This window comes from Ahaetulla prasina, chromosome 3 (assembly GCF_028640845.1).
Source record: "Ahaetulla prasina isolate Xishuangbanna chromosome 3, ASM2864084v1, whole genome shotgun sequence".
Taxonomy (NCBI): domain Eukaryota; kingdom Metazoa; phylum Chordata; class Lepidosauria; order Squamata; family Colubridae; genus Ahaetulla; species Ahaetulla prasina.
Window position 1 is genome coordinate 164,707,038 of NC_080541.1, and position 12,900 is coordinate 164,719,937.

Sequence of the window (12,900 nt, forward strand, 5' to 3'; positions counted from 1 at the left end):
AAAATTAATGATTAATGTTGAATAAGAGACTGTATATTGAATAGGTTGTTGGAAAATGAAAATAAAACTTTTTACAAAAGAGATAGGAGGACTTATTTCTTCCCAGCTTCACCCAGGAGTAAAAGATGCTAAGGTGCAGCCAATCTTGCCTTAAAAAAATCAGGAAGGCATATTTTGTTTTGTTTTTAAACCTAAGAATGTTGATCTCTATAGTCTTTTGAAATCTATTTTTCTTCTTCACCTGCAGTATGTACAGCATTTCACATGAGTAGGACTGTGCTATTGAGGGGATCACTGTGTTTTTGGGCATTTTTCTATTGAGCTCAAAGGAGACTGATAGTGCTTTGGCAAAAAAGAGACATACACATAGGTGACTGGCCACTGTGGGACAAAGGACTCGAAGATCACCTGTGATGCAGTTGTGTAGAGTAGGGGTATCCAACCTTGGCAACTTTAATACTTGTGGACTGCAACTCCCAGAATTCCTCAGTCAAAATTCAGGGAGTTGAAGTCCATAGATCTTTAAAAATGATGTAGAATGATTGGTATTGTTTTTCCCACTGGTAGAGGTTACAAGGTGGGAGACAAGGACCCCATCAAACGTTGCCTTAAAATTAGCCTGTATTAGGAAATGTAAGAACAGCCGTATTGTCCAGCCCAACTGTTGATGTACTTTACAGCTCTGCACAAGTCATTTCTACATATTTTGCTGAAGGTTTTAATTAAGAAAATTGAGGCTGCTGGAGGCATGATGGTATAAGGAAAGGCTAGACTTTCACATATCTCTTGGAAATGACATTTCACCATATACTCAATATTTTTACCTTTGAAAGAATGTGAATATTAAAGGCAATGTTATTTTATAAAATTATGATGCCTCACCCCAAACCGATAGATAATTTCCCATGATGGGCTCGTGTAGTTATTAAAAGTTAGAGAGGAGAGAATCAACAGTGGCAGAACTGCACAAGGGACACTGTCCTTGCCCCTTGCTAATCACTTGATTACAAAGGAGTGGAACCACTGAGACATTGTGACTCCAATTCTCTACATTATCATGTGATCTAGAAGGACAGCATGCTCAATGGCACAGAATGCTGCTTCATCCCTTCATTGAGATGAAGGCCATTTCACGGCCTTAAATGAAGTTCATATACTAGAGAGATAAGTCGTATTGGTTCTATGTCAGAGCCTACATATACAATATATTGAGAAGGATCTAGATAAGTTGACGTCTCTAGAACATTTTGCAGCTAAAGCCACAACACTTTCTTGACAAGGAAAAGGGAATATTGTAGTCAGAACAGTATTGGGCAAAATAGCCATAGCCATAGCCAGAGAAGGCCTTTGCAGAAGGTGGCATACCAATGCCGCCTTAGTGATATTTGACACCATCCCTTCTTTTCAGGCATTGCCTACTTCCCTAATCTACACTCTCATTCCCATACCCAAGCCACAAGAAGGAACCAGGAGTAGCATGGATCTAATCCACAGGTAGTGGCACTTACGGCAGAGAGCACCCTGTCCATTCTGTTAGAGTCCACAAGTTGCAATAGATCCCAATGATGATGCATTATCCCAGTCATCATTTAAAACTTGTTCATGAGAAATCAAAGTTCCAACAAATTTAAGCAACTGTGTCCACAAAATGCCGTGCAAATATATTACAGTAGCCAGGTTGTAGATATTTTTCCTCATCTTTTACATCACCTACTGGATGACAAACCTCTTATGCAATAGCAATAGCGCTTAGACTTATATACCACTTCACAATGTTTTATAGCCCTCTCTAAGCGGTTTACAGAGTCAGCATATTGCTCCTAACATTCTGGCTCCTCATTTTACCGACTTTGGAAGGATGGAAGGCTGATTCAACCTTGAGCCCCCAAAGGAATCAAATTGCTGGCAATGTGAGCAGAGTCAACATTCTGTAGTACTGCATTCAAACCACTGTGCCACCATAAACAAAATTGCGTGCCGATGCTAATATTTCCATGTGCTCTTTTTCATTTCTGGTGTTCAAAATAAAAATAAATTCCACTATTTTAATAAAATGAAATGTACTTCATACTATTTGGTGGAAGAAACACAGTGATCGTAACTGAAAAAAATAAAATAAAACCAAATATCACTTTTCCTTAGCTTCCTTATTTCTTTCTTTGCTTTTCCAGTACTTTTTGTTAGATAGGGCAAATGAAGAGATGGGAAGCCAGGCTCATACAACTGTTCTTTATTATAAATCTGTAACATCCAGCGATCCTTATATCCTTATATAGGGAGCTGTCAGCGTCTCAACCAATCAGGTTTAAATATTTTTCCCGCTCATTCAGTGGACCTGAGTGAAGCCTATTGCTTCACTGTTAGTATCTAACATTTTTATTCTGATTTTTATATATTTATTCAGGAAACAAGCAGTAAGGATGAAAAAAAGTTTGGACAATGCCTATTCCTTGGCTCCCAGATAGCTAAAAATAACTAAAATATCATGATCTAGGAGAATCCCTGAAATATTTTTTCCTTGAAAAGAAAACTTGGCAACAATTTTTTCCATCGTTTTTAAGAAGACTTGAGACAAAAAATTCCTGCTGATATTTTCCTCATTAATAATTTATTGTGCCAACATTATAATCTCTCCAAATTAAAGATGTCTTTTTCTTCTCCAAGGTATTAACTGAAACCCTCAGAAAGGCTTCTTCCTTCCAATATTGATTAATTCACTTATGTGACTTTCTCTATTTATTGCCACCTACAAGTTTTCTACCTAATTACTGTCTCTCTTCTGTTAAAATATATATTGTGTAGATTTGATTGACCCACTGTAATGGAATGACACATCTAGGATCACTCTAGATGCTGCTTATCCAAGATGCTAGAATGGATATTTATGGCCACATGTCCAACTCTTTCATGACTTAACTCTTCAAATCTTCCTTTAGTTGTCATAAATGTTTGTTGATTAACTGGTCTGAGGAAGCCTTAATCTCATTACATTTCCATTTAAATACCACTTTTATATTAATTTTAGGTGCCAATTGGATTGTTCCTGTTTGGCATACAGTAGTCCTAAAACCAAATATGGATACCTTTTTACTGTAAATGCCAACTCGGACTGGCATATAGAATATAATAGCCTTCCTCAACCTGATTCCTTCCAGATACATTGGGGATGACAATTCCAAAAATGGTCAACTATATTTTGTGGCTGGGAATTCTGGGAGTTACAATCCCAACATAATTGCAACATCTCAGGTAAAAGTAGAACTAGAATATCCTTTTCTGCTATTTCAATCTTTTTTTCCCTCCAGCGGGATTAAATTTAAATGAAATCTGTTGAATATAAATATAAAATATAAATTCAACACAAAAATAGTTTGTCGTGAAAGTGATTGCCTGCAAAGGCTCCTGGATTGGGGCTGAAAGGTGAAAGCGGAAATAGTATGCTCCGTCCCATAGTTGGGTAGACCAGGTTGCCCTGATAGACCAGTCTCACCAGGAAAAAAACCACTTAAATGTGTTTTTAAACATATCTAAAAACTTTTTGTTAGTCCTTCACTTTTGTTAGTCCTTTCCACATTCAGAGTCCATAGTGTGCCATCAGCACCTTTCCCTACTAGTTAGACAGTCCGTAATGGTGAAAGTCATTGGAGGGAAGATAAAAAAAAAAAATCCAAGTACTACTACTCATAAAAAATCCATTCCAGAAAAAAACCCCTAATGTTTTTTTTATAGCCCTCATTTCATCCTATGCATTTGAATGTCTTTCCTTTGCTGCACTGACTCAGTGGAGATTGATGATTTATATTCATTATTGTCCCAGTTCTACTTCAGTGTGCCTCCCCCCACCAACCCTTATTGCTTCAACAAAGCCCCTTTATAAAAGTTAATCACTTTCTGTATAAGCAATTCCAGACTAGTTTATATTCTGTTGTTAATGGGGAGTGATGCTCTGAAAGTTGGTACCCATTGCAAAGCAGGTGTGAAGACAGAGGAACAAGAAACAAAAGCATTTAATGCATGAAAAACTCTAATAATAGACAATGTATTCACCTGGCTGAGACTGCATTTGCATTTGAGATGAGTTCATTGTTATTTGGCAATCAGCTTATTGTAGGTCCCAGAAGAAGCCCATGAAACATCCAAGTTGTGGCAATAAGGTTTTGCTGATATTAGTTACATTATATGGGACAGCAGTGAAAAGCATGGATTAAAGTCTTGATTTTCCAAGAAATCTTTCACTGTTTTTGAAAGAGACTTTTTTTTTTTAAAAAAAGGGAGAAATATTCTAAGTTTGTAGTTGTGAATGTACATATTTGGTAAGAATATACGCCAAGTACAGCTGAAAACTCACTTGAGAGAGTCAGTTAAATATATGGTGATTATCCTAGCAAACTCTCAGCAGTAACAACAAAAGCAAAACTAATCAATGTTTTCTAAATAGAATCATCCATCATGACTAATGTTCTCCTGAGCATAGAGATTAATAAAAAAAAAAACCTACAGTTTAGCTCAATTAGCCATTTGGTTTAGTTTAGTGGTAAAGTATTTATTTCAAAATAAAATTCAAATTAGCTAGTCTACGAAACTAGTGTGGAAGGAATCTAAACAAAATCATCAGGCAACAAATATAAACAGAATATGCAGGTGTAATTACTAGAGCATCGAAGCCTCGTGGAATCAGGAGGCATGTGAGGCTACTGTATTTAATGGAGGAGATGACATGTAGACAACAAATTGAGATGAGCTACTGAGATCATATCATGAAAGTACTACTGCAGCCAAACAGACTTTTAATCCATTTCTGAATATGATTTAGGACCCAAGTATTGAAATACCATATGTTTCTAAATGCATCTATCCATATGTTAACATTTTCTCTTGAGGCAAGTCAGTCTCCACTTGGCTGCATTTTGCACCAAATGAAATTGTCAACCATCTTCAAGGGCAACTCCTCGTAGAGATCATTATAATATTGTATAATCCAGGGGGTTACTAGAATATGGATAGCTGTGGAGAGGCTATCTTTGTTAAGGAACAGCCAACAATAAAGAAGAAGTAAAAGCTATTGTAGGTCTTCATGCCTTACATTTGTAGGAAGTTAGCAGCCACCCTCTCCTACAAGAATGAAATATCTTAGGAAATATTAAAAAGGGCAGAATATTATATTTCCCTGGATGAGAAATGGAGAAATATGTTTTGAGGACAGAGCAGCTCCCTGCAGTTTCCTGCCATCCGGCACCTTTTTCAATGGGCCATTAAGGCCTCAGCCAAGCTCACTCATTCCCCCACCTTTGTCAATGGGCCAGAGGCAGAAACTCATTCTCCCCATCTTTGTCAATGGACCATCATCTGCAACACAATAGGACCCACCTAGCAACAGAAACTCACCACATGACACGGGGAAGATTACATCAGCCAGCAATGCTTGCTAAGACCCCCACCCCCTGGGAGTCTGACAACCAATCAGGATACTCTTCTTGTGCCCCAGAAAGTTCAAAGCTCAGAAAAAACATAAAGCCAGGAAGCGCACAGGATCTCATCCCTTTTCTGTTCAGGAACTCAAGCCTGTCATGTCCCACTCCTCCGCTGACGGCCGGGTCAGGGAAATCCGAATCAGGTGTGCCTCTGCAGCTCTGCCAAAGTCCTAGCAAAGTTCTCAAGGCAGGCAGGAGACCAGGAAGTGACTTCAGCAAGATAAGGTAGACTTTGCCTGACTCAGAGAATGCCAGAAAGCAGATCCTTTATATAGGCCATGGGTGTGGCTCCATGACTCAGCACTTATCCAGGCCTGCCCCTCCCTTCCTTCTGTTGATGCCGCCTATCAATTCTCCTGAAGCGAGAGTCACTCCAGTCTGCAGCTGTTGGTAATTGACCTTCCTCAGGCTCACATGCTGTGGGGGAGGGGGAGGGGTCTAGTTGCTCCGTTTGCCTGGGCATGGAGCCAGAGCTGGGGCCGGGAGGCATGCTAGGACATTCCTCAGCGTTCGGAAGTAGATAAGACGGGCCCAGCTGCGGGGAAAGCGGACGAGGCACAACAAAGCCATGTGATCCTGACCACCATTAAATCATCTTTACAAGCAGTCTCCATGTTTCCAGTGTCTTTATCCCCACTTGGAACTGAACCCAGATGGACGTTTCTTCCAACACATTAACCGTTCAAGTTTCCAGTGAAAAGGCAGAATTAAGGAATATTTCCTTACAAGTTCTCCACAACCAGGGGACTTAGTAAGGTACAGCTTTTTATTAAATATGCTTTTAAAAAGTCTCTAAGCAAGCTTGTTGTTTTGACCTAGGCTTCCTTATAAAGCAGTGGTTCTCAACCTTTATAGTGCTGTGACCCCTTTAATACAATTCCCCACGATGTGGCGACCCTAACCATAAAATTATATTTTTTTTTTAGGCAGTGATCTCAGCGCACCTCAGCAGAAGGGGGAAAAAGCGGCAAACTGTTTTTTTTAATTCATCGCGCCTGAAGCCGTATTGGCTAGCAATCTGAATTGCTTGCAATTGCCTTGAGGACGGAGGCATTAAAGCGGAGATTCCTCCCCTATTAAGTTTATCGTGCCTGAAGCCAGATTAGGCTAGTGATTGGGAGTGATTGCAGCTGGCTTGAGAGGGAGACATCAGAGCAAAGATTTCTCTCTTTTTTAATTCATCGCGCCTGAAGCTGAATTCAGCTAGCGATTTGAAGAGCCTGCAGCTGGCTTGTGGAGTCAACCATTGGAGCGCGATTCTTCGACTCGCGAGTATACTTCCCATATTTCCGATGGTCTTAGGCGACCCCTGGCAAATCGTCATTCGACCCCCAATGGGGTCGCGACCCACAGGTTGAGAACCGCTGTTATAAAGTATACAGCACAATCTTAGTCCCGGCAAACCTCTTTAATTCATACGCCTGTGAATTTCCCAGTCCGAAAGGCTTCTCTAACAGTCTTTCAGGGGAGTGTTTACAAACACTCACCTTATCTCCCTTGGAATACTGCCAGAGAACTAATTGCCACATGCAAGACAAGGCCAAACTTAGCACAGAATCAAACAGAACTTTTCCAGAGCTTTTACCAACCAGATGAACTAATTGCTTCCTGCAAAAGCTCACGTCCCGTTCACTTCTCTTTTATGTCTTATGGGAGGGGTGAATCATCTCCAAACCTTACTCCCAAGTCGACCCTGTTTTCTAATTGTTCCTGTCTTCTGGCAGCTCTGTGCATGCGCACACTGGGAATGGGCTGATGCTGTTCTTCTGCCTTGCTGATGTCAGACTCCAGAGACTCTGGAGGCAGCAAAGAATTACCAGATGGCCTTGGCCCCATCTCTGCCTCCAATTCAGAACCCTTGTCTGAGCCTTCCCCAGACTCCAGGACCGGCCCATGTTCCTCCCCAACTTCCTCACTGTCCGAATCTGATGTCCGCTCTGCTGGCCACTGGCGGGCCACAACACTTGTAGGAGTATTGAGTACAGAGTTCATATCATCTTCCCACCTTAGTTCATAAGTGGCCAGTATGTTTCTGAACAAATCTGTCACTAATTAACCTCCACTAAGATGGGACTCTAGTACATATTTCCTTTTATGGGCTTAATGGCTATGTTGTTTAGACAGTAAGACTGCTTTTGTAAACAGAATTATATCCACAATTTGTATGTGTTATATTATCAAAATCTCAAGTTCTTTGAGCACAGGTTTCCAGACTTGTTTCTTGAGAATGGCAATATCAGGAAAAAAGAGGATATTGATGCAACATTCTTTTGACATTTTGGTCGTCAGGTTATTCAGAGAACGAGATGACCCAGGAACACTGTGAATCTGATCTGTTATAAGTAGGGAGATCCCACCTATCTTGGGCAAACTGATCTTCACTACTACACCACTATATCTTTGTTGGTTTGGATTTCATCTTTTTACTCATTACAATTTATTGTACTGAATCACTGTTTCATGATTTATGCTGCTTTTCTTAAATCGTATATGAAAAGAGGATCAGACAGCATTGACAGATTATTGATATTACTCTTCAAACCTTTGGACAATACATTCCTGTGACTTCAGATGGAGGTTAAATAGTACTGGGTACAGGATGGCTTCAGTTGTATATTTAGAATGCATTTATTAGCAACCTTGTAGTCTCTTTTCTAAACTTTGGCAAAGTTCCCGGTTGAAGAAGATTGATATATGGCAGTTATGTGGGGCACAAATTACAAAGCAGAGCTGGTTAATGTGTTTTTTTTTCTTCCCACATTAGTTCATTTCTGACCTTATGCTTACTTTGATGCCATTATAATTTTTTTTTCTCAGAATCCAAAATTTCACTTCAATTCACATCACGTATCAAAAAGAAAGAATATAAGCAAATGCAGCCTAAAAGGAGTAAACTGCAGAAATTGAAGTTATAACTGGTTTTTCTCAATATTTTATTTGAGCATGTGTATGGAACAAATGGTCAGGAGTGTTAGAAATAAAGTTTTTTTAGGATTCTGACATTTCTTGAATTTTTTTCACTGATGAATTGTTAGAGAATGCTGCGAGAACGATGAAAATTATTAGAGAACTGTATCAAGAGGCAAATAATTATTGAGATGAATAATTTGATAAAACAAAAGCACACAGCTCCATTTTGCTCTGAAGTTAATTCAGAAAAGTAACTTTCATTCTACATATGCCAATACTTTTATATTACTGGAGGGAATCAGTTTAATTATTTGACTTTTGTATGCTATCTTTGTACTCTTTTATTTATTGTTACTTGGGATATCTAGAGTTCTCTCTCTCTCTCTCTCTCTCTCTCTCTCTCTCTCTCTCTCTCTCTCTCTCCCTCCCTCCCTCCCTCCCTCCCTCTGTTTGTGTGTGTGTATATATAGGTATATTTGTGTGTGTGTGTGTGTGTGTGTGTGTGTACACACACACATACATACACCTTGTTTCCCCGAAAATAAGATCCTGTCTTACATTTTTTTGAACCCTGAAATAAGCGCTTGGCCTTATATTGTAAGCCCTTTGGGTTCCTACCTTGGAAACCCGATATTGGTATTCTTGCAACATCTAATACTTTTACATTTTCTTACCATTGCAGAACTGCATTCCCATTAATCAAGAGGAAAATTGAGTAAAGTAGTACAAGGGAGGTCTTATTTAAGCGCTTGAAAAAGCAAATTCATTAGTAAATGGCAGTTCTACTAAACATCTTCTGGTGGAGGAAATAATGAGACACACTGCACTTCACACTCTGTTTCCCTTTGCCAAAAATGTGACACCGTGTGATACAATAAATGAATGCATAAATAGTTATTGTTCTGCAGGGGCAGTCATAAATCACCAAGCAAACTAGAGGACTTTTCTTCTCTGATTCTTTTTTTCCTCCATTTTTTCTTTTTTGATCAGGCTTGAAATGTGATCGACCTTCAATAATAGTATTAGGGAGAGCAGCCCCCACTCCTCCTTGTTGCATTAAAAATGAGACAGAAATCAGGCACAAGTCATTTTAATAATACCTTACTGCACCCAAAATGTGAAGCCTCAGCAGTAAAGTTAGAACGGATAGCCAAAAACTGCAGGAAAAAAAAATCTGAAAAGTACAAGCAAGCTATTCTAAGGCTATTAATAATGAAATATTTAAGAATCAGTGAGATTTGTCACCACATTGCAATCAGCAAACCATTAAAATAAATAAGGATATGTGGTAAGCGTAAGATATGCTATGTAATTATCTTACCTTTTTTAATGGGATCCCTACAGCTCATCCTACTGGTTTAAATAATGTTCAGCCTTTATGCATAATTAGAAGAGATGTATTTTGTGTAACACATAATTGAACTACAAGTATTTCTGGATAGTAAGGTTGACATATGTTCCTTCTTTAAAAGTGGATCTCCTTTCTTGATGAGTGTAAGACTCATATGATACCTTCATGCCAAAAATAACAATAATTCTTAGCAGTGTTTACCAGTTTTATGTGCTTCCTTTATATAAACCATTTCCCACTGAATCTCCGAAGCTGGATTCAGACATCATAAAATCTAGCCACTGGGATGTGTAAACCATGCTCATGACTTACTGTTATATTCCAACCAAGCCAACTGTGCATTTAGTAAACCACAATGGGAGAGCTTAGGCAGCGTCATTTCACAGTAGACATCCTTTGGATTTGGCTGCAACTCAAGGCTGCATTCATAGATGCATTCATCGATATAAATCTTATTTACATGACACAGCTACCACTAGCCACAATTCAGCCATGAGCATGATCATAACCTTCTTCACGGCTTCTCAGACACTCTCTCTGTGCCTTATTTTCTAGAAGCTCTCTTCTGCAAGTTCTATGAGTGATAATTATTTCTGTATAGGCAACCCTGTTTCTTTTTTTTTAACTACTTTCTTCATGGGTACTCTTTTTGACCTTTTCCGAAAGAGTCATTTCATCAGATTCACATTACTTAGATGAAAGCAAATGAATAATAAACGGTGGTTTACAACAGTGGTGAAATCCAAATTTTTTTACTACTGGTTCTGTGGGCGTGGCTTGGTGGGCATGGTGTAGCTTGGTGGGCAAGGCAAAATCTCCATTCCCACCCCATTCCAGGGGAAGGATACTGCAAAATCTCCATTCCCACCCCACTCTGAAGCCAGCCAGAGGTGGTATTTGCCAGTTCTCAGAACTACTCAAAATTTCCGCTATCAGTTCTCTGAACTGCTCAAAATTTCCGCTACTGTTCTCCAGAACCTGTCAGAACCTGCTGGATTTCACTCCTAGTTTACGTGTTATACGGTGTCAATGTTATATGGTGTCAATGGTGGGAAACATAAGCTCTTCTATAGCTAAACAAGGTTTGGAGAGCCAGGTTATTTGAACACATGGATAATATGGAGGCTTTCTGTTAATATAAATTGGAATGGGCTCTTAATTTCATTGTCATCTGGCTTAATATTCAGTTTAAATGAATTTTTTATTTGTTTTAATAAATAAAACATAATATCAGATTTAGTCATATGCTTGACTAAATCTGATAATTCAAATGATAACTTACAATATCTTGAATAATTCTGCAAACACTATCTAAAAGCTTATTTGCACTGCCTGGTTGTCCTTTAATGAGAAGAAGGGCAGAAACGGACAGTGACATCCAATAATAATTCACCACTCATTATTAAAGCAATTTTAGAGTTTTGATGTACTTCCGAATAACGTTTTTCCATCTTAAATCTCCCTGAGCACTCCTGACAAATTCAAACAGTGCATGTCAGTTTGTTTCAGGCTAACCTCGGCAGTTCATTTACTACGGTACTTTGCAAACACGGGGATAAGGATGAACCTTCAATTGCATCTATCCTTACCATGCTCTCTAATACTATTTAGAGCTGCCTTTGCATAAATGTCAAAGCATATATTATTATATAGACTCACTGTATATCGTTTCTCTTGTAAATAGAACATTGCTGGTTATTACCCGGTAGAATTTTTTTATTACTATTTTTCTTTCCTTGAGCTTGCTACATTGCCTGTTCTTTTTTAAAAAGAAAGAAAGAAAGAAAGAAAGAAAAGTCTAATGGTGCATCATTTCATTGTTTTCCAGTCATCTTACTCCAAAAAGGTTTCACTTTGAATTTCCAAATAATTTATAGATTATTTGAACAATTGGGAAGTTGAAAATGAAACCCTTGTACCATGAGTGACTGAAATAAGGATGAAACAATGCACTGCCACAATTACTTTTTTAAAAAAGGCTTTTGTATGCTCTTAATTTGACATCATATGATATATGATATAATATGATATATACATGCATATATATACCCACATGCACACACATTGTATAGCAATGTTGGCGAACATTTGGCGTTCTTGTGTGCTGGCCTGCGAGCTGGAAGTGACACGCGAAACCATCCTGTGATGAATGCATGGCCTCGCCGGCTCCTCTTTACGTTCCTGTGCTCAAACGCACACCGGTCAGCTGGCCGTCATGCGCATGGTGCCAGCAACCCTGGAAAAGCAGCGGTCCATCGCGCATGCGCACGACGTCAACCCGGAAGGTTGGGTGCTGGGATCCGCCGGCACCGCGCGCACGACGGCCAGCTGACCGGCGCAGGTTTGAGCACAGGAATGCAAAAAGGAGCCATCGAGGCCATGCATTCGTCACGGGATGGTTTCACGTACCGCTTCCGGCACGCGTGCCATAGGTTCACCAGCACTGCTGTATATGAAAATAAAAATTAAGTGTCAAATTAAATGCACACAAAAGCCTTTTTGAATATATAATTTATCTGCACAGACATACACAAAAAGTATGTATACATACTTATCCAGGAAGCTCCATCCATGGGAAGTAAAATGATTGGTTTTGCTGAAAAAGAAAGGTAGGAGAACAAAGCAGCAGGAAAGCTGCCCAAGCTTGTTGTCAATGTGTCTCAGTTTGAATAGGATTTTCTTAAGCTGGTTTAGGTTTGACAAGAGCAAAGGACAAAACCAACTTACATGCTAAGTGTAGATAGGCCTTAAGAAGCCAGGATCTGAAAATAAACAGAAAGTAAAAACAATTTTCCCTTTTCTATTTGTTTTCTAGTTTTATTTCATATATTCAGCCCATTATTCCTACTAGTGAGCTGGTGGGCTGTATACTAGTCAGCATAAGGGCCTGGGTCTTTCTTTAAGCCTAGACCATGGCAGAAACTATTTTAGATAAAATGGGAAAACTCCTTAAAGGAAGAGCAATATAAAATGTGATAAATGAAGGGTGGCTTATATTTAATAAATATTATTAACAAATGATAATTCAGCAGACATTACATACAGCCAAATCTTTGAATGATCAATGAATTATTTGTAGCATTATTGAATGTAGACTTTAAGACACAGTTCTTTTCAATCTGGGTTTGTTTCTGCTTGACTGAGACCATTTTTTAAATTAATAGGGTT